The sequence below is a fragment of the Anticarsia gemmatalis genome, chromosome 8 (assembly GCF_050436995.1).
Source record: "Anticarsia gemmatalis isolate Benzon Research Colony breed Stoneville strain chromosome 8, ilAntGemm2 primary, whole genome shotgun sequence".
Lineage (NCBI taxonomy): Eukaryota > Metazoa > Arthropoda > Insecta > Lepidoptera > Erebidae > Anticarsia > Anticarsia gemmatalis.
Window position 1 is genome coordinate 3,513,772 of NC_134752.1, and position 24,404 is coordinate 3,538,175.

The 24,404-nt window shown below is 34.3% G+C and overlaps 1 long non-coding RNA gene across 1 annotated transcript in view; it reads right to left on the minus strand.

Moving 5' to 3' along the window:
• Nucleotides 1-507: 507 nt before the first annotated feature.
• The window catches only part of LOC142974698 (uncharacterized), a 95,551-nt gene continuing 71,654 nt past the window's right edge, over nucleotides 508-24,404 (minus strand). The window contains exon 2 of the long non-coding RNA XR_012959581.1: nucleotides 508-1,301. This is a non-coding gene — a long non-coding RNA (uncharacterized LOC142974698). The remainder of the gene's footprint in view (nucleotides 1,302-24,404) is intronic.

Consider the following 24,404-nt stretch of genomic DNA (forward strand, 5'->3'; position numbering starts at 1 on the left):
TAAAAACCTCCTCAATATTTTCTTCCGCAAATACGTACGCACCATCGTAAGCACATTTTTGTTACGCAGCTAAATAGCTTCGTAACAAAAATGTGCTTATTAAGTTTCTCAGCTTCACAGTAATTAATATTCCTGTTGGTGACAGATGTACTAACGCAAGTTATTTCAATACACGTCATATAAAATTATGTCGACAAAGACATTCGCATAACTGTTCAAACTACTTCTATAAAAATAAATAAAATATTTCGTCATTATTACTACATACTTTAAAACACATGCCCACTACATTCTTAATAATCAACTGGTGTCCAGAAATTAATACTTCATTTAATTAAGCTTTTTACATTGGCAACAATTTGTATCAACAACACAAAAAATATTAATTAATTTCATAAAAGGAGATATCTAATCGTTTCCTCAAAATAAGCCATGTTGTAAGTTATACGTATTCCATGTAAAAACAATTATCGTGTTATTAATTAAACAAGTAAAAACTTCGTCGAAAACACTTGAAAACAATTTTATTATTAAAAAAGTAACTTCACAAAAAGCGCGGGAATGTTTTTAATTATCTGTCTCACAAACGGTATGTCGTAACATCGAAAGAGGTGAGTTCCAATTAAAAGAAAAAAAAAGTACGTTATAAAGTGCTCGATGATTATTCACATTTCTTTGAAACGATAGCGACTCGTACAAAATGAATTCCCGCAACTGGCGGACGGTGGAATTTTGTAGCTTTAATGTTATTTCCATACGTGTACGGTATTATTCGATTTTGTTTGCCATTCCTCTTGTTTTTCAGACTGACTTCATGACGAATCGCATATGTTTAGTCGTTTTAGTTCATCAAAATGTTGTAGTTTTCATTTGAATGAATACAATGTAGGATTTTCCAAAGACGTCACAGGAATTGAGCATAACTACGCATTATTAATTGGATACAGAACACAATCAAATACCTGGAACGAATATAACCTAAACCTACCTACATAGCAAAGTTGCACAAGCTATATTCCGGGAAATGACCGGTAGTTAATTAAATAGTATAGGTAAATAATAACATATACACAACATAATAAGTTAATGACAAATGTTCTACATATTAATAGATTCTTATGACCAAATGTTGTATTTCTAGAATTCTTTTTTGACGAACAGCTGTAGGTATCCACGCAATACTTATCTTCTTGATATATTATCATTATCTCATCATTCATTGCAGCTCATAAGTTTCCTTCTATTTACTTCCTACAATTACAGGTATTCCCGACCAAATTTCTACGATTAGGTTCCGACATCTGAAACAACAATAATTACAATTAAATATCAAATTGCTGATCTAAGTAGGAAGTTTTATGCAAATAAACGTGACGATCCCTTTCCGATCCGATACGTTTGCTATAAGCTTTAAAGGGAATCAGTTTGATATTTAGTATCGCAGCATTTATAGAAAAAGATCTGATTTTATGAACTTCCTACTATTATATAAAGGAACATGAATTTTAGAAACCTGCCCGGCAAATGACCATTCCCACCCAAAAAAAGCTTTAAAAACTTTATAACAAACCTGAATCATATTTTGCAATAGTATAACACAGGCCATTGATAACTACCTAAAATAAACAACTCTATTCAAATGTGTTTCGATATCCACACAAATATCCTTACCCATAATTAACATGGAAGCAGGAATGAAAGGTATTTGCTAATTAGCATTGACGTATGTTCACGATAACATGTTTGACGTGATAACTATGCGTATTTAACTGGCAACACTGGCTGAAGCTGAATGTTTCCCGGAAGCAGATCGTTACCGCTCCCCCAATATCATGCGCCGATTCTAACGTAATTACATTTCATTCATGCCTTCGCATAAGGCTTGTTATCTAGTTAAAAGTAAATTTTTATGAAATAAATTGTTTATTTTGTGGGTGTGTTATTATAGATTTAAGTAAAAAAGGTATATGGTTTATAAAGTAGTGCTTTTAAACAATCACATTGTTGTCAAATTTTTCATAGTGGTCCACTCATTGCTTTAAATATACGACCATTAGATAGTGCCAAATTGTCAAGAAGGTAGACGTAAGTATTCGAGTTTATTTTAATTAAGTAGTTTATTAGATTAGGTATACAAATCACACAAACACATACACTAAATAATTTTTTTTTAATTATCTACCTACTGTTTCTATTTATTATTACATTATTATTACATTTATTTATAAAATCTACAACAATATGTGCTATGACAGTAAATCAAAGCCTATAATATTTTTTTATTTTTTTTTTTAATACCTAACCCATATCTGTCCCACTGCAGGGCAAGGGTCTCCTCCCAAACGAGGGGGAAGGGTTAGGCCTTGAGTCCACCACGCTGGCCAAGTTCGGGTTGGGGACTTTGCATGCCCTCAATAAATGTATTAAACAAATTTTTAGGCATGCAAGGTTTCCTCACGATGTTTTCCTTCACCGTTAGAGCAAGTGATAATTATTTCTAATACACACATAACTTCGAAAAGTCATTGGTGTGTTGCCTTGGATTCGAACCTTACCGAACTTAAACCACTCGGCTATCACTGCCTTTATATGCCTTTATACAAATATGATAGTATTATTCTATACAACTTTATCTTTTAAAACTGACAAAACACAGAATTTAAAAATCCTTCATAACAGTAACAAGTTTCCTTTGTAAGCTGGATTCCAACTTTCCACGTCAAATACATTTCGAGTGAATTCGTGGTTATTCCTCGGAATACGGGTGCTATAGCCCATTTCCCGGAGATCGGACAGGTCTATTCCACGGTAATAACTAAAGCAGGCTCTAGGCAAAGGCTGTGGGAAAACATGATGACGAGCTAGAACATATTTCATACGAGATATGTACACGCAAATCCGGGAATTGATTAGACCAATTCCATTAATTACTGGTTTGATGTGAGGATAATTTCCAAATACGGAATTACGGTAGAACGCAAATATTGTAGGTCTGTACAGTTAGCGTCGAATATGTATACAAAGTCACATATTTAATTGTTGGTTTAATTTTATAGAGGGCATGCAAAGTCCTCGCACTTGACCAGCGTGGTGGACTCAAGGCCTAATCCCTCCCTCGTTTGGGAGGAGACCCTTGCCCAGCAGTGGGACAATAATGGTTAAATTTTTAAAAAAATGCTATTGTTAAACAAGTTCACGCAGTGATTGATATTGTCACAATTTCAGTTCTACTTTTTTATACGAAAATATGAATAATTGTTGCTATCGCTCAATAGACAATACGCAGTGATTGTAAAATTACTTTGCAGCGATTCAGTAGTAATTTCACTATTTCCCTGATAAAAATGTAGGTATTTGAAAATATGCCAAGGTATTCATGTTATTGACGCTTACTGTACATTAGCAAAATTCAAATTAACCCGATGGTAATAGCAACTTTGTTTGTCCATTTCAAAGGCTGTGTACATAATGTGTAATTAATAATGCAATGTGTTGATATATAATACTTTATAATACATTGTAAGATGGATGCAAAGATTCCCTTTATTGCAAGCTTTTATTCAACTTAAGATCATTAAAAAATGAAGAAAGTACTTAAAATAAAGTCAACTCAAAAAAAGCATATTTTTTAGATACTTGAATACTTTTTTTTCATAACTGTTGCAGAACCGTATTGTGCTTTCTATTAAAGTTGGGTCTCAAGAAATTAAGCAATTACTTGAGGTCCGTATCTCTTAAATAATGTAACTAAGAACTCTTACATTATACAAATAAACGGTGAGAAAAGCGATTCACTTAGTTCAACTACAGTAATTATTTCAAAAGGCTTGCATAAGGAAACGCATAAATTCCGCCGCTAACAATTTTCTTCGTAAAATTGCGTTTCTAAGTAAGCAAAACCACAGGAAACAATTTGTAGTGCCATGACAGTCATTTGCAGGCCGGATGCAAATGTTGAGCAAGAACTTGTGTATCTTCCACGAACTTAGATTGGCCAATCATAAAGGATCCCAGTAATAAAAACCAAAAGGTTTCGCCGAAACCAAATTCGATTTAACCATTGAAATGGTGTTTCATTTTAAAACAGACGATTGCTTCTTAGTATTTGAAATGGTCGGAAATTGTTCGGCCATGTCGAATTCTATTCTGTAGAGAAAGATATCATTTTGATTCCTATTATTTGTGAGTTCTAAAAATTCATGTCTAGCACTAAATTATACAGTCGTTAAATTACATTTTGAACTTTCTGAGAAACAAAATAATACGTTTATTGTATTACAGTTGCTCTATCATTCCGAATGACGGACAAAGAGAGCTTTTAAACAAAATAAAAGATTATTCATGTCATAAGAACATAAAGATAATAAAAAAGTTATATTATTAAGTAGGATTATATTTCGAGATAGAAGTATGTTGAAGAAAAATCCTACTAATATTATAAATGCGAAAGTTTGTGAGTATGTATGTATGTTACTCTTTCACGCAAATACCTACTACTGAATCGATAACGATGTAATTTAGTAGGTATGTAGGTAGCTGAAGACCCAGAATAACACATAGGCTAATTTTTATCCCGGAGTTTCCGAAGGATCGGGATTTACACGGAAAGGGTTCCAACGCGGGCGAAGTTGCTGGCGGCCTCTAGTGATTTCATATTCCTTATTACTTTTTCTCCAAAGTTCAATGTATCGGAGTACTTTTTACGATTTAAGAATACACGTGTATGTTGAGAGCTCCGAATTTCTACATCCCTAATAATAAGTATTGTAAATGTGAAAGTCTGTTTGTTTCTTCATCATGCCTAAACCACTGAACCGATTTGAGTAAAATTTTTTTTCACATTTTTATCCCGGAAATCCCACAAGATCAGCAACTATACGGGAGATTTTTTTTAAATATTCTATTCTTTATTGTCACATAATTAAGAAACATAATATATTATACAGTACAGAACTTATATAACTAAATATTTACATTAAATTATTAAAATTAAAACTATATATACACATTGACGAAAAAAAAAACAAACAACAACGATACGGGTATATTTAGTCATATAACTATAGACTCCGCGAACGAAGTCGCGGCCAAGGGCTAGTTCTACTAACAGGAATTATATAAATGCCTTTATATTGTAGCCCTAAATTATGGCCCTCCTGTTGTTCTTCGCTGAATTCAGTATGCATACAGCATTGTATTTCCCTGAAATACATACAACTCGCTAAATTGTTTCCTAATCGTGTGAGCGATGTTTAATTAAAAGAAGGACGGACAAACAGACACATTTATATTTGTTAATAGTATCCAGGCGTATTTCGATATAAGTTAGGATCCATTTGTCCGGAATAACGTTATATATTTTTATATAGAAATAAGAAATTACTTTCCTAACTTATATCGAAATATACGCGGATACTCCCACACTATTCTTACGGTTCGACTGACATAATAAAATGGCCCAAATAGCTACGTACTTATACCTAAACCCTTCTTTTAGATATTACAAAAATTGTGTACAATATGTCCTTTTCATGGATTTAGTTATTCATTCAAAAACTACTGGAATGGATTGATTGCCTCCGTGGCGCAGTGGTTAAGGTGGTTGCATGGCCAATACCAGTGCGTCGAAAGGTCGTGGGTTCGATTCCCACACGGAACATATTTTTGTGCGATCTATAAATAGTTGTTTCGGGCCTGGTTGTACTTTGTGCCCGTTGTTTGTATGTTTGCAAAAGTCCCCTCGAAACAAGAGGAATTTAGCGCGGGAGTTGTCTTTGAAAGACGGAGAAGAAGAAATTAATAAAGGAACGGTGGATCACACAAATATTCGTGTGGAAATCGAACCCACGACCACCAGACCACTGGTAGTGGTGTGACGTTCACCTTAAGCGCTGCGCCATGGAAGCCGTAATACATATTAGTTTACAATCTAAGTGAATGCGTTGGTTACATTTTGCTTAAAGGACTTTTCGAGTGAACGAATTCGCGGCCCAAACCTCGTACTTATAAAGTTAATGAACTCAGAATAACTGAACGTATGAAACTGCTAACGGATTAAACCTTTCAAATTAATTGAAAAGCTATTATCGAAATCAATTGTGTACCAATCCCAGTGGCAGTTAATTATGTACAAAGTCGTAAACGCTTGCGATTTATCGTATCACTTATTGCAATTGGCTCAAAATGTATATCATACTAGCTCTTACCCGCGACTCACTCTGCGTTGACTGTAGTTTCTGGCTTATCAAGCGCATAATTCCCGTTCCCGTGGGAATCTAACTATCCTATTTCCTTTTTGGGATCTCAAACTATATTTGCACGAAATTTCATCCAAATCGGTTCAGTAGTTGAGGCATAAAGAAAAAGCAAAGAGTTACTTTGACATTCATAATACTAGTAGGGTTTTTCCTACAGCAAAACCTTTCCTAGAATACACTGGGCGTACTGTTAAAGAGTTTCAGAAAGGATAAAAGTTCCCACTCCGCCTTTGGTCAATAAGATTCACATACTATCTCATTTCATAAAATTCTTATCCAGCTGTGAAAAAGTAAGCTAACTTATTTTAATAATTCACTACTTCTGTTTTTACAATAATCCTTTCCTTCCCCATTATTTCTCAAAAAAATGAATGAGTTGCCTTATTAAGTAGTTGTAATGTTCAATATTGCATCAGCCATGGAATTGTTTGATGTTATTCATAATTATCAGTAACCGTGGATTACATCACCTTTAAACTGATACATTGATTACTTTATTTGTTTTGCGGTTTGATAAACAATGTACGGAAATGTGAGAAAACGTTTTCGTCAAAATCAAATTATCATTTATTCATTTAGGTCAAATATTTACACTTATGATAGTCGTTACAATTACTGAATCTACCACTAGCTCGGAAAGGGGATTGAGCCTTATGAGAAGACCTAGCAAGAAACCCACGAGTCCAAGACCAACTGTCGAATTGTTATATATTTTATGATAAGGGATAAAGGATGAAACTGCATTTTAGAATAGTACCAGTAATGGACAAAAGTATATCTATACCAATATTATAAAGCTGAAGAGTTTGTTTGTTTGTTTGAACGCACTAATCTCAGTAACTACTGGTCCGATTTAAAAAATTCTTTCAGTGTTAGTTAGCTCATTAACCGAGGAAGGCTATAGGCTATATATCATCGCGCTACGACCAATAGGAGCAGTGCACCAGTGAAAAATGTTACAAAAACGGGAAAAATCACGAGCACGGGTCAGCTAATACATTAATATTATGTATAAATATTTGTTGAGTAAATCGAACTCGAGACCGCACGCCATTCAAGCACTTCCTAAAAACTACTGCACCAATTGTTACCTAATTTAGTCACATGTGCATCTAATGTCTAATCCAACTCATTTCTTTGAATGGAACCTGAATTCTTATCAAGATGAGAGATACGATCGTACTTCCTAATTGACCATTAATACTCAACTTATCCTCTCAAGCGCCCGGCCACCGTGTCACGGTTGAATGTTCTACCCCCGTCAAGCGTCCCGCCACCGTGGTACGGCAAAACGATCTTACATTGAAAAAACGTAGAAACGAAATGCTAAAACTATGTTTATCTGTTTCAAACATATTTGACATTGAAGCTGATAAAACGAGACGACGATCTAATGCACACACTTGAATAAGTGGTTAATATAGGCCAGAGAGCACCTTAAACAACATCTGACCCAACGACATGTTCCTTTATGACCAATATTGTAAATCCTTTTTTTAACTAATTTTAAAGATTTGAGTATATTTTACAGTTGGATTTTAATGTCATTTTTCATTAACTACACGATAAGACCTTTCGTCATATTATTTTTTTTGCCTAAAAATATTTATTAGACTTTCTTCAAACACATGCCTGAAGCACAAAATATTCGAATTTAACGGACTATTGTACTACCACTATCAAATATTATTTGTGGTTTATTTTTTTAATCTATAGCAAATTTTATGTAGATTCCAAATATATAAGGTATGACTAGGGTGTTAGTATTAAAATATGACGGAATCGGCGCTTAAACGCCAACCGCCAATTCAATTACGCGCGCCATTTTTGGCCCGGACGCTTAACGGTATATTTGAATTTTGACGTTGGGGCGCTCGAGAGGGTAACTTTATACTCAAGCCTGTTGTAATGGCGGAAGAATTTTATAATGTGTTGTAAAACATATTTTATTATGATGGGCCTTTCTGAGTCCCGTTGCTTTGATAAGAATGATTCAAGTTTTGAACAAAATGAGACGACTACAGACTAGTTTTTGACTAAGTTTCTGTCTGCCTTGAAAGACTTTAATAAGAATTATTGTTTCCCCGAATAAATTTCGGAAGTCCAGCATCTGCTAGGGTGCAGAGTGTAGCAATTGGTTGCTGCATTTAGCTTCCAAAAAGGGATTTATTGCCGATAGCCGTTTGAAAAGCAGTTTGTCTGCGGTCTGCTATATATAGAAAGTAACGTTTATTATATTAAATGTCGCAAGAGTCGCAACCGCAAATAAATGGTCATTTGATATAATTATGCTTAACTTAGCAGTTGTTATATTTTAATAATTAACTACTATATCATGAATACCTAGAATTGTCGTTCCAAAGATCCGTTTTGTCATTCATTATTACCGTTAAAACGTGAGTAATTTTACACTCGACTATTACTTAAAACTCTACGTCTATATTTACGATACTACCTAGAATTTATAATAGACATTTTCACTATTTCGTCGTAAAAGTTCGAATTACGTGACGCAAATAGGTATATATATTTAGTTTTCTTAGTATTTTTAATAAAATCCTCCTTTAAAAAGTATTTGCAATATCAGCGGTTCTCAGACGTTAGGTTGGATACGAAGAAAAATGTTGATATTGAATTTTTAGAAAAACGCAAAGAGCCTTAACCCCAATATTTACTGGAATATTTTGAAATTTTAGTTAAACATAATACTGGGAAAAATACACGTTTTTTATCGACATCATATCTAAATAAATAAGTTAAAGTTAACGTATATTCATTCGTATTAAAATAAACACGACATACGGTCTGGTGAAGCTTTTATCGCGAGGCCTCTACCACGAAACCTTCGAGTTTCAATAAGATAACGTTTCTGCAAACTATCTTAACGAAACAGCGATAGCGGACCGCTACCACGAACAGCAGATCCCGTTGGACAAAGAGCAGACAGATAGGCGCCTTATCTCATAGATTTTTACTTTACACCTGAGAGTATAAAGGAGTGTATTCAAAACGTGTGGAATATTTCCCCGAAATGCATAAGTAAAGTTAATCTTTAATCGATGTGTGTGTTCTGGGAAGCAGCGGTGAACAAACTGTCAATGTCGTGGAGAACAGCCTTGGCTGGAATTCTGAGAGCGCTATCAGTTCACTTTTATCCATCGCGGACGTTTAATCTCAAAGTTTCGGTAGCACGATTCTCTACAGTCGGTACTGACGAGAAGAGTTCGACATTTAAAATGTTCTGCCAAAATTGTTCATACAGAGCCCGCTAGAGGCGCTAATCAGTTTTTGATACGAAATTTCTCGATGACTAGCCGGTTGTCGGTAGTAGATAGTAGTAGAGAATCGAGCTACGGAGCACAGTCATTAAGTTGAGGTGTACAGTAACAAAGGCCGTTTTGGAGATAAGAGATGCTACGTACTGAGATTGATTGTTTAAAGACTTTCCCTCTTATTCATAAAAATAAATGAAGTTATGAAAGGCTTATAAAGAGTTTTGTTTCTTTTACTCCTTAGCGAAATGCAAAAGAGAAAACTAATTATAGTCGTTTTTTAACTAAAATAGGTTTATAGTGTGTTTATGAATAAGAGGGTAAAAATATATTTCCCAAATATTCTTATTTATACAAGGCTGTTACAAATTGGCGGTAGCGTTGAGCAATAAAATTTCTGTAAATGAAGGAAATGTGCGCTTTAAAAATTAAAACTTCCTAAAATATTTATAAATCGACTATTATTAGTTTAAAGATAGCGTAGCTGTAACGAAACTCGCTTTATTCAAGGAAATAAAATACGTACAATAGCTCAATAACGAGATATATTTTATTTTCATTGCGTACAATTTCCTCCATTGACTTTACGTCCAAATATCATTTATTTGATTGCCAACAGAATAACTGAATACAGTTGATTGAATGTTTCATAATTCAGTTGTTTTTCGTACACGATGACCTATATGAAGAGAAGTTGATTGAAATAATTCAGTATTAATCGATTACTTTATTCGTCAGCAAGTGGTATGTAGTAATTTAATGTTTTTTTTTTACTTTAATTCTTTAATATTATTTATTTCAGTGAATTTCGTCTCTTGGAGAGCATAAGCTGGCAATATTAAGCCTGATATGTCGCTAGTCGTCTCAAAATACCGGCCCACCGGGTTATAAGAGTGACGGAATGGAGGTTGTATCTGTATTGTGCACACATTTGGTTACTATAGACAAACTCCCGCACAGTTAGCTAGTAGATTTCAGTGGAAAAAGAGCACACAAGAGTAGACTCAGAGACAAGAGTTGTCACTTATATCATCAAATTTGTTTATAAAAAAATCATAAAATATTACTTATATTCTAAATAAAATAAATTATTCGCAAAACTTTTAGAACCGCAGATCTGATAATAAAACATGTTTTTATGTGATAATACTGAGAATTCGGTGTTTCTATTCGCTTCGTAGTATTGATAACGTGTTATCACGAGTACCACAAACACTCGAACGTAGGAACTGTAGCAATCTGTATCGACCCCAACATTACTATCTCTGCTTACTCTACAACGGGTCTGTAAAGTCTCCGGCTGGGACGAAGAGTATCCAATTGGAGGTACCGCGTCCTGGCCACTTTATGGTGACTGTTGAAGGAACACCGTCAGGTTTTTAGTCGGTATGCCCAATTTTAAAGCCGGAACGTCTAGCCGGCGGGAGAGCCTGACAGAACCCCGCTTCCTCCCTGGAGCGGGACGAGCAGTAATGCATTTTCCTGATGAAAAAAAAGGGTCACCCACCCACAGAACTCCCTTGGCAAGCGTAGCTTAAGTCAATCGAACAACGCTAGGATCTGAAATAAGTGACAATACATTTTGGTGTTATCTTAAAATGTCTCCTGGTTCCCACGAGGTAACGGCCGTTTTCAGTGACCTATCTATCCACTGTTTACTTACTAAAGTGAAGCATTATTGAAAACGATTTCTACGAAATCAGTTCAAGATAGATCAGTCTGACGCAATACTGTGAGAAAGCAATATTATGTTTATATCGATAGATGGATAGGGCATTTAAAATATCCCTAAGTACATACATAATAAAGGGTAAATGTTATGTTAAAATATTATTATGCAAATCTGAGTGAAACTAGGTGGTACGGCTAGTATTAAGTAAGTGTCTTTTCAATTTCTGAAAACTACCGTAATGATGATTACGATTTATTATCATATCTATTAACAAGTAGGTATTATGTGGCGATTGTCTGCTATGTATCTAAAGTTTTTATTATTGTTATTGATTTGCAAGATTACGGTGAAATCCTTTTACTTATCTCACAATTGAAGACATTGAACTAGCGTAAAAATGAATACTTAGTTCAATGCTCACGTTCGACCGTCTTACATTTATACATAGAGCATAAACAAGACTGGTTATAAACACTAACTTAAACCTTAAAACAAATAATAATATTATAATAGACAAAAAATATTATAATGAGATTCCACGACGAAAAAAACAATATTAAAAAGATTTGGGGTCGGACACTATACGCGTACGTATTCTACAAGAGATGTCTGCACGGCAGTCGCACTTATGCTGGGGCTACATTAGCGAGCGAAGATTCGTATGGTGTTGGCGCGACAAAAACATCGTGTTCGGGTATGGGCGATGTTCTTGTCTACATTAAGGCGGGCGAAGATTCGTGTCGAGTTGACGCGATGCATCGTGCCTTGTGCTATAAAATTGAATGAATTCTAACACTTTTTCGTTACTCCACTCCATAGTGTAAAAAATTAAATGCACGTCCGTCTCGCTTCAAAGTCTGGACGCCACTGAATTGACGTAGATGTAGCCACCTAAGCGAATATTGGCGCGACAAATCCCTTTGATTCGCGCCAGTTTACCGACAGCTCCTCGATACTACATCGTCTTCGCCCGAATACTACGCGATGACACGATGAACCCGGCCACATTCATCGCGTTAACACGAATATTCGCCATAGCCCGCTAATGTAGCCCCAGCATTACTGAAATAGCCGACAAATTGAATCGCAATTGTAAAATCAATTAAAAAATCCTTCGACCTCATCAAAGGGCATTATTCCTAGAAACAGAATGATAGAGTGCAATAAAATACACAAGTTATTATATTAACTAGCTGACCCGCGCAACTTCGCTTGCGTCACATAAGAGAGAATGGGTCAGAATTTTCCACGTTTTTGTAACACTTTTTTTACTGTTACTCTGCTCCTATTGGTCGTAGCGTGATGATATAAAATATGCTTTGCATCCCGGGAAAATGCAGTTCGCGACTTCGTTCGCCACCTGAATTTTCCCGGGATATGCGTCATTTTCCCGGGGTAAAAAGTAGCCTATGTCCTTTCCCGGGTATCAAAATATCTCCATACCGAATTTCATGCAAATTGGTTCAGTAGTATAGGCGTGATTGAGTAGCAGACAAACAGACAGACAGACAGAGTTACTTTCGTATTTATAATATTAGTATGGATTCACGAGAACTACCAGACGTGCAACCTCGTTGATGATGAAACCCCATCAAATCATATTACTAGGAAATAAACACGTGGATAATTTTACAAAGAATTTTCTTATTACCTCATATCCTATTATTTATATGATGTACTTGAGGTAAATAACTAGCTTATGCCGCGGCTCTTCCCATATGATACTTTTTTGGTCAACTGTCAAACGTAACTCTTAAATAACATCCAAATCGATTCAGCCGTATTTAAACAGAGAGCGTGTTGCGACAGTAGTATTTTTGATTTGAGTTCTTTGAAAATACAGACTATATTAAGTTCCTACTTATGTGTAAAAAAAATTCAATATCTTTCCATGGTCTGTCAATCTGTCATGTCTCAGTTAACTGGGCTGTGGAAGTCCGATAAGCAGCCGCTCTATGTAAAATACTGGTATTCGGCTGCATCCGGTAAGTCTGGAAGCCGACTTCAATATAAATGATAGAAAGGCTAGGCCGATACAAGTTAGTGTCAAGATCCATTTTTTATAGTATTTTATCAATACATATATCTTTGAATGAAATTCTATATAACTTCACCGGCATCAATTCAATCAAAGATATTATTAGATAAAAGAGAAAACATTATAAGAATACCTCGTATCATCTATTCTATAATTGCATTCCAGTAACTAGTGCGACACTAACATTTCTAAATAATCCTACGCAAGTATTCTGCAGTACGGGCTTCCCGCCTTCACACCACGTGCACCACAAACCAACAAACCTTGGGACAGGAAAAACATTTAAAAAGTTTTCCACTAGACATAATTATCCTTACTGTTGGACTATAATTTTCTCCAACTCACGCTTACGTCAGCAATTTTAAAGCTGTGTATGGATATCGCGAAACGTACATCGCGAATAGTTCGCTGTTGTGTTGGGAAGAGCACGCTCACTGAGCATGCGACGCATACGATCGCCCCTCAGAACAAAAGATATGTTCCGTGTGTTATCTAGCTTGTGCTAAAACAAACTTCGACGCCAATCGCAACGAAAAAAGACCCTCACACCTGCAGCGGTTAATTGTAATTATGTAAGCGATAAACTTATGTGTTCTCATTGAGAACAGTATTCAGGAAAAAATGGCTATATCAGCTATCTGATTAGGAGTTGAAGTTGCCATTGACGAAAACGTTATTGTTTGCGTACTCAGCTTGAACATACGTCGTTCGGGACGTAAGCATAAATCTACCGTCGCCGCGTCGGCGTCGTATTGCTTCAATTCAAGGCATTAGGGACGAACGATTCGCAGCGTATACTACACAAAGTCTGTACGCAGCCTTATGTATGTAGGTGTACGTCATTCTAATGCCCTATAACCTTTATAATGACTTGGTTTTCAATGTAAACAGGGCATTGACATCTAACCTATAGTTATTTCTCTATTATAAGCACGCTATTAGAGTTATATTTAGCTTCAATGTAACTATGTATAACGTAAGTTTTTCCCCAACATTTTCGGAAATATGTCTATTAAGCATATGGTATGTTCTTGCTTATTGTTTCACGCTAGGTGGGGTCGGCTTATCAAGATTAAGTCCGTATAGATAATATTGACTGATTTTATACTGTTGAACATCAAAATGATTCCTTGAATAAAGTTATCTAAGGAAGAAGAAATGGGCTTTTTTAAAAATTGCGCGAGACAGGATTAAATTTTACAACTGTCTAGATGGGTACATCAGGGAGCCATCTTATATTTTAAACTTAATTACATCGGTCACACTTCGGATAACGAAAATAAAATAAAAAACTTTTTACAACTTACGTATTTATTTTAATCTGCCTAAAACTATCGGACGAACTTATCATATTAGGCATTTCTCCAGTAGGAATCTTGCATTACAAATAGTAGTATTTATGATACCAAATTGTATAACAGAAAACCTAACTCTATAGAGTATTTCTAGCTAATTAATTAAGCATTTCAAGTGTCTCCACTTACAAACCACAAGCACACTTAGCGGGTTTTCACGTTGAGCTTTTTATCACATAGCGACACTTATCTGTTATCAAAGTCGGAATGTCCCGCGAATGCATTATGATAAAGATATCTATAGATATAGTAATATTGTAATATGAATACCGCGAACGCTTGCTATGAGTCAACAAATACCACGATTCTAGGTAAACTCGTAAATCAATACACTGATATTGGTATACGGAGTACAACTGTTACAGTTTGCTTGATATGATTTTGTTCTTGGGAACTAGGTTTTTATAAGTTTAGTTTTCTCTCAATTTTAAGATAATCTTGCATTTAAGTTCTCAAAATACGATACGAAAAACGATAAAAAGGTTCCGTTGGTACGGCATGGCACTTTAATTAGTAGCTGCTATCTTCTGCTCGCGACTTCGTCCGTGTGAAAATATTGCTAAGAATAAAAGTTCTAATTGTTAATCCAGGTTATAAACTATCCATGTAGGTACCTACTTAATTTTATCAAAATCTGTGCAGTACTTTTGGCGTGATTGAGTGACAAAAATGAATCGAAACCTTCAAACTTTTGCATTAATAATATTCGAAAGATTATGTTTCCAGCGTCTAAGCCTACCTTTGTACCTTATTAATATAAACAAGAAGCTATTTTCACGTGTCTTCGGTAGCATGTGAAGCCTTTAGAGTGTCATAAAAGAGGTTTCATGCTATTAAATATCCTGATAATTTGAATAACCATTCTCCGTTCGATTCTATGAAACCTTTTCAATTGTTAGAACTATAAGACTGGCCAGCCAGTGAATACAATTGAAGAGGCCATACAAATTTAAAACTTTACCTTTCCATTTTCAATTTAAACTCTCATCGAATCTTTTACAAATGTATAAGTACTTATGTTTTTAAAGAACCATTTATAATATTGGAAAAAGTTTTCAAACGAATCAAGTTTGTTCAATTAAAAGTTAGCGATTGTAGAATATTTATAAATTAAACTTTGCTCTAATTAAGGAGAAACTGGCTGTGACTGTTGTGATTCAACATTCCTTGTAAAATATATATCACTATGTTCAATATAAATCTATTTTGGTATAGTATTCACCTAAAGGGCAACTTTTGCCTACGATTTTGGTCCCGGATGATGAGTGTCCATCTGTACCTACATGAATTTTTTTTGGCAAATCAAATTATCAAATCAACTGTATGTTGTGTTCATATGTAACACTCTTGTAAAAAAGCGAGGGCTCGTACCCGGGGCAGCACGTCAATGACTTTTCGAAGTTATGTGTGTATAAGAAATAATTGTCACTTGTTCCAACAGTGAAGGAATACATCGTGATGCAACCTTGCATGCCTGAGAGTGGTGGATCCAAGTCCTAACCCCTCCCTCATTTCAGAAGGAGACCCTAGCCTAGCAGTGTGACATTAATGGGTTACATTTATATATTTATATACTGAGGGATTAATATTTTTACAATGTATAAATGAGTTTTTAATAACCTTAATAAGTTCATACATACTATAATGCAAAAAGACTATTTCCCCGACCTAATATATTTTGCTAGGCAAAGTGATAACAGATGTGAACCACAATCAAAACGTTACCTGATAAAGTATCTGGTACTAATCCGAAAGCTGTGGAACTAGCTCTTAGTCCTACAGATTATGAGCTTTTGAAAGTACGCAGATTTAATGTTAGTTTAGGCGAGGTTTTTTGTCTGTTGATTCGGTAGTTAAACTAATTTGGCTTGAACAACTTTGATAACAATTTGAAAACATACTGCAGAAGTTAGAGCATTCTGTTATTAATGGTTAAACTACCGAATATTTGAAATTAATTAAGAATTATTGTGAGATTTATAGGCTCTGAAATTTATTTTCATTGTTAGTTTTAATAAAGCGTGATTTTTCTATTTCTTCATTTCTCCTTCAAAGAATCGTTATAAAGTATCTGTCAGAATCTCCATACATCTGTCAAAATTGTTCCAGTTTGATTCGAATAAAGTTTGCTTGTTATCTGGTTGTCGTGCTATAAAAAGGTATTTTTAGGTGTAAACAAAGGGAATTTCGTATTTTTATAGATTTGTTGATGGCATATTAATTATTATCGGATAGTGTCTGAGTTAGTGGTAAAATTGGCAGTTAGAAGATATAGATATAGCAGTGGTACTGTATATCTATATCTTCAATACAACTTAAGTTAAAGATACTATCGTGTACAATTCGCAGTATATAATTTACCAATATACGAAAATTTAAAGGAAAGGTCTGACTGCGTCGTCGAAATTTAAAGCGTCGCGAAGCCTTATACCTTTCAGTGCAATTTTTATCTTGGCAATTTTAAGCCGTATTATGATGTACATAAAGTTGATATTCAATTGTTAGAATAGGTACTATCCACTTGACTTCCACTCAGTCCATCTGCGCTGGCTCTCGGCTTCGAGTTGAGGATAGGTAATATAATAGGGCTTAGGCGTCAACTCGGGCAACAAAAAACTCGGCCTTGCCCGAGATTACTATTTTCCGAAATTAATGTCGTCTTTTCGGCCAGTTTACTCCTAACAAAGATTATAGTAATAAATTCTGCAAATACTTCACAATTTTGAAAAGTCCGTCCTCAGTATACCTAAAGATCAGTTTAAAAAAGCCAAACGAAATAAATTATTTTAATTAGACTTAACAAAAATATTTAATGTATAAAGCAATGTTTTTTTACATTAGGTACAATCGTCATGATTATTTTTAAACTAAAACAATAACAAAAAAAACAAAATATTAACATAAACAAAATATGGTTTCCTAATGTAAAAAAACATTGCTTTATACATTAAATATTTTTGTTAAGTCTAATTAAAATAATTTATTTCGTTTGGCTTTTTTAAACTGATCTTTAGGGGCTTAGGCGTCAACTCGGGCAACAAAAAACTCGGCCTTGCCCGAGATTACTATTTTCCGAAATTAATGTCGTCTTTTCGGCCAGTTTACTCCTAACAAAGATTATAGTAATAAATTCTGCAAATACTTCACAATTTTGAAAAGTCCGTCCTCAGTATACCTAAAGATCAGTTTAAAAAAGCCAAACGAAATAAATTATTTTAATTAGACTTAACAAAAATATTTAATGTATAAAGCAATGTTTTTTTACATTAGGAAACCATATTTTGTTTATGTTAATATTTTGTTTTTTTTGTTATTGTTTTAGTTTAAAAATAATCATGACGATTGTACCTAATGTAAAAAAACATTGCTTTATACATTAAATATTTTTGTTAAGTCTAATTAAAATAATTTATTTCGTTTGGCTTTTTTAAACTGATCTTTAGGTATACTGAGGACGGACTTTTCAAAATTGTGAAGTATTTGCAGAATTTATTACTATAATCTTTGTTAGGAGTAAACTGGCCGAAAAGACGACATTAATTTCGGAAAATAGTAATCTCGGGCAAGGCCGAGTTTTTTGTTGCCCGAGTTGACGCCTAAGCCAATAGCCAATCATTAGAGTATTGACATTTGCATACTGTGCCAATAACTTGAGATTTACGTTATGTGTGTTAAGCGTATCATTTTGTATAAATATAGTAAGGCCAGAGTGGTGGACTCAAGGTATAATCTTTCCCCGTTTGAAACGAGACCTTGTCCAACAGTGGGAGAGAAGCGGCCTAAAAAAACAATACACATTTTCTTTACGTCACGGCGTATACGCTATTTCAATAGATTGACACATTAATATTAAATTTTTTGGCACAATATTTTTACAGGAATAGAGATACCTCCAAGCCGTCCTTAGACTTCGAAGCTTTGAAGAAGAAATCTCGTTGGACAGCTTCGTTTACCCGTTTAATATATACTATTTGGGCACCATAGCTAAATTATTATAGGCAATAATAAATGAAGCTAGTCGCTCTGACTGGATATCGTTCGCGCTAAGATTTTGATGCCACAATGTAAAAGATTATAATATATATTCTTCATAAATCTTATAATTATTCATAATAATAATTAATTCTACGAACTAAAACAAAATATGAGCTCAGAATAAAATTATAATTACATATACAAAACCTATTTATGTAATTTGCCAATACGATATCGCTACTCAGAATAAAATTATATATAATAAGCTACCAAGAAATCATCTCGCACATCATTGTTACACAAGCGCTATTTTGATAACGTTATATTTACTGCTTAATTATAATAATAGCTATATTTAACACGCTAATTTACTATGCTACATCAATAATAAATCGCAATTTAAATTACGCTTCCGATCGGAGTAAATAATTATACAAAACAAATATCAAATAGATTTGTTCAAATAAGTAATTATGGTCTCCAAATACCGAATAATATTGTTTGGTTTGCCGTTAAACGAAAATAAATATAATATTTCGCGTCTCATATATAAATTAACGTATATTCTAATTTTCTAAAAGCGATTTTAAATGCTTATAATTATGGTAGGTTTTGGCATGACGTCATGTTTTTCTTCGCTTTATCAACGCCGGTATCTCGAGTGATGTAATAATGAGTAATGTTTGCAAATAATCTGAACGTTTTTTAATTACGTAATTGGCGATATTGTTATCATCATCAGATTTTAATGACGAGATTTAAGAATATAGATGACGATGATGATGCAAGCCGTGTTCTGACGTCAAACCTAAAGCAGGACCACAATATGAGGTAGTTGGAAAACTTCTCATTTTATTGAACTTGAGTTACCAAATATTAAACAATTTTTACAAAAGTTTTAGTTTGCAGCAGTGATGGCCGAGTGGTACCTATACGATTGGTCAACGGTTCGAACCCGAGGCATCACACTGACCAATGTCTTTTCGAAGTAATATGAAATACATATATTGACGGCATGCAAAGTCCCCAACTCGCACTTGGCCGAGGTGGACTCAAAGCCTAAAAGCCTAAAGGCCTAAAGTTTCTTCATTGTAATAAATAGGAAGTTTTTATATTGAAGTTAATAATTGTCGAAAGGTCCTTTTAGGCTGCGAGACTAACTATGTAGGTAAATAATAAAAATGCGTGTATTTTAATGTGAAAACGAGGAACTAATGTTTTACATGATTCATATCTAGGTTAATAGGCTTACGCGGTAATCGATTTAGATCTAATCTAGCATTCGATTGCGAATACTAATGCGATATACCACAAATTATTATTTAATTGCCTTCAATGTTTAGAATAGGTAATCAGACGTGTTAGAATATGTTAAACTACAACTGTTGTATCTACTGTAGTAGACCATTGAAATGTTACATGAGTTTTACATTTCTTAGAGGACGCAATTTTATTTTTGGAACATGTAGGGGGGTCAACAGAAGCTTAATTTGAAGTTTGTGGGGTCGCCACCCTTGTCCCCCGGCCGCCATCTTGGAAAAGGGGGTGGAAACACTTTTTTCGCTATATCTCCAAAAATAAAATTGCGTCCTCTAAGAAATGCAATATTCGGACTTCAAATTGTAACATTTCAATGGACTATAGCGCTTTCGTATTAGGATAATAAAAACATGAAACTATTTAATTCAAATTAACAATTTAGAATGTATTTTGACTAAACTACCCTTAACTTCTTGCTAACAAAAACTTACTTTGTTACTAACTACTACTCATTCCGAAAATTATTGATTTATTTCAATTATCTCGGCTTTATCCGGCTTACAACTTACTTTAATAAATTATACACTAAAGCCTATCGATAATCACTCTACCTATTAGTGAAAACCGCATGAAAATACGTTCAGTACATTTCGAGTTTATCGCGAACAGATGATAGATACAGCAAGGGGACTATATTTTAAAATATGTGGTGATAACAAAGAGAGGCTCATCCTATCTCTTCAATGCTTTATTTTGCCGATTGCCGCGAAAAACCTACTAGTCCTTTGTCTCTAGTAAATCCCTATGACGCAAAAATATAACGAACTTTGTATCCGTCATTTCGATATTTTCCGGATTTTCCGAACAAAATGTCAGTGCATCACTCAAATGTCCATTTTCAGGGGAAACAGCTCAACCAGACTGAACCCGCTACACTCAATGCGATACGCGGAATAGTGAATATAAGCCTTTGCCAAAATTATAGAGTACCCATTGACATTAAAAAATTACTAAATTATAATAATCTAACTTTTATATTATAAACATACTGTGTATTAAAAAGTATTCATGGATTTTATATTTTTTAACAGTTAGAATATATCTTACACAAGGATTACAGGATTTGTATAGTGGTAGTCGCTTCAGAGTCAAAGTCAAATATGCTTTATTTCATAAACTTTAACAATTATTTGAAATGGGCATAATATTTTTTATTTACCACCATTTCGGAAAAGCTGTTGCTCGTAAGAAGAAACGGCAAGAAACTCACGGCTCGTTGTTTGAAAATGAAAATATTTTCATATACAACAATGTCATATTAATGATTTATGTCTTGAGACAATGTTGATGTCTTAAGACGCGCTATTTTACTTTGTGTTTAAGGCCCCTTGTATGCTACGTAAATCTTCGACACTCAGTAGTCTTCAAGCTTACTCGTACATTAATTATTAAAATTTTGTTTTTTTTTCATTCTTTTCAACATTGCACGCAGTGCAGATTTACGTAGCATACAAGGGGCCTTAAACACAAAGTAAAATAGCGCGTCTTATAGTTCGTCATCATCTACGTCTACTATAAAAAAAACAAGAAGTATGAATCTATAATAACAAAGGTGTGTATATATTAATAAATTATAATATTAGTATAGATAATATTATCTATCAACGAAATAGAGATTTAGGTGTTCTCAGAATTCGTTATCACGTCAATAATGTGAATGAGATTGAATGGTACATTCCGGGAACATGATAAGGTATTAAGCACATACATTAATATTATAGCTCGAGTTACATATGTTTCCGAGAAACTCGTATGATCACAGTAATGGACGTCCGGCTTCGAAGATGTGCCAATTTTAGCCGTAAAAACGGATATTTATTATACCTAGAGCAAAGCTAATATAGATACGTCTAATATATTTGATATTTTTATTATTATGTTTTATTATGTTACTTGTATTTTCTCGAATCTGCGTGGTTGGCAGATTGATGTTCTGTGTACCTTTTTAGCTTGATTAATTTACTGTATGACAAGATGTATGGACGTAAACAAAGCAAAGGAAGTTTGTAAGGATGTTACGAAGTGGCGTTCTCCGGTCTTTCTCTACCCCTATGGGAAAAAGACGTGATTTTATATAATTCTGACTGTCTGTCTGTTACACTATTGAACGGCTGAACAGTCATTGAAAAAATTCAGTCAGGTCGACAAATATAGAGAGATACTTTTTTTAAGCCACGTCTAAGGCCTTTCGGGCGGCTTGAACAACTATGACACGAGGTTGACGTTTGTTATATCCATACGATAAGAAGATATACTTTTATGAACAAAACAAACACATGTGAAGCCGCGGGTAAAAGCCAGTTTTGACCACAATTACAACATACATTTAGTCAAGTGATTATTAAAAGTCACATTGTAGTTTTAAACTTGACACATCATGCTCAATTATCACACTCGATGCAATTTTACTATGAAACTATAATATTATAACACTTCTAGGAAACAGAGAGGAAATACCCAATTGTCGCGAACTCACGAACATATATAAATTGCGGTAGGTATGTTACTTAACATTAAAAATGCTATTTTGTACGAATAGGTTTTGGAGAATTTTAACACATAAATAATATTGACTATAGCGCAATTCTCTACAGCCGGTTCAAACTAGTATCGAGAATTTGATATTCAAAATTTACTGTACAGCAATCTACAGTCGGTACTATTGAGCATCATCAGTTTGACATTTAAAATGTTCTACAAAAATAGTTCCTACGGAACCCGCTAGAGGGGCTGATCAGATTTTCGTGCAAAATTTCTCGATAACTAGCCGGTTGTATTATACAATAGTAGTAGTAGAGAATCGCGTTACTGTAAATTGTCGGTAAATACATAACAATAACAACAAGATAACAAGTAACTAAGCTAGACAACATGTCTGCCTGGTATCGCATACAAGTGCGTTACATAATTTGTTGTTATTTTGACATTTAATCACGACAAGCAATCGACATTTTTTCTCAATTCTTGCATACCTAGATTTTATCTTTGATGTCAAATTCACGGTTTTCCAAATCTATCATCATCAACCTTAGATAACTATCTTATCCATCCAATACGTAACATGACAGACAATTCAATCCATTATTCTAAGCCTAATGATCTCGATGAATCTTTTTCTTTACATATTTCCTAAAAATTACTTTTTTTTTGGACCCGTATCTTTTCTTGTGCTAGGCAAGGGTCTCCTCCCCAACGAGGCAAGGGTTGCGAGGGAGGCTTTGAGTCTACCACGCTGGCCAAGTGCTGGTTGGGGACTATGCATGCACCCATAAAAGTATAAAACAAATTTTTAGGCATAAGTTTCATCACGATGTTTTCCATCACCGTTAGAGCAAGTGATAATTATTTCTAATACACACATATCTTCGAAAGGTCATTGGTGTGTTGCTTCGGGTTCGTAACATCGACCACGAACATGGGAGGCCAACTTATTAATATAAGATAGCTTTACGTAATTAGCAAAAGTATGACGTAAATCTGTCGACGACACATGTTATCTCATTTCTTTTACAAAAAGCGGGCAAAAGCACACCTATTCATCCTAATGACGTCGGTTTAGTGACGCGTGATGTAGTCATGTGAAAATATGTGTGGTTTGACGTCATCGCCACGCCTGTGCCCTGCTAACAAAGGTCACTGATAACCAGTGGCTAGGTCACTGGTTACGTAGAATGACGTAATACCAGGATTTTCTTTTTTATTTCTTAATGATTCATCTCTTAGCGTCAACCGCGGTCAGTTACTATGCGAATCAGTATTGCTTTTTATTAAAGCGAGCGGTGAAGTTAATGTTTTTGATTCTTATATTATTAATGCGAATGATGGTGCGGATACGTATGTTTGTTACTTTTTCACAACAAACTACAAGACGAATTTTGATGCATTTTTGTACACAGATAGTGTATAACCTAGATTAACGTATAGGATTCTTATTACACCGGAAAATCTATTCACACGAATGAATTTGCGTGCAGATGCTAGTATGTTATATGTTTTTGTCATAGAAGATCGCTTATCTATTGAGTGATCAAAACCAAATTGAAAATTCGCTGTAAGTGTTGGTCAATTTTCCAAATACAATTTCGCGATAGCCACTCGATAGCTACCTCGATAGTAATAGAAGTGGCCATATTGGCATCCACCCACCTTTTTTTCATAAGAACCTTTTTCTAGTTTTCAGGCATACTGGCTTTTTTAGTAATAAAACGCAGAAAATATAATTACTATATTTTAGTGTTTCGAAATAAGGTAAAATGGTACTGATTCCTTTTATAAATAATGGTACGGAACAACTCGCACCTGGCTATTTTAACTGTATGTCTCTTAACATTTTCAAATGTTAAAATCAGTTACAGTAATAAATCATGACTTGTAATAGAAAATGTTTAATGTATAGAAATTGTGCGTAACATTTACAACGCATAGCTACAATATTCATGCTAAGTATTCCATCCAGTTTTCATTACCCCACTCATAACAAACAACATTGGTTGCTCTCAAATAATTTCAAATTAA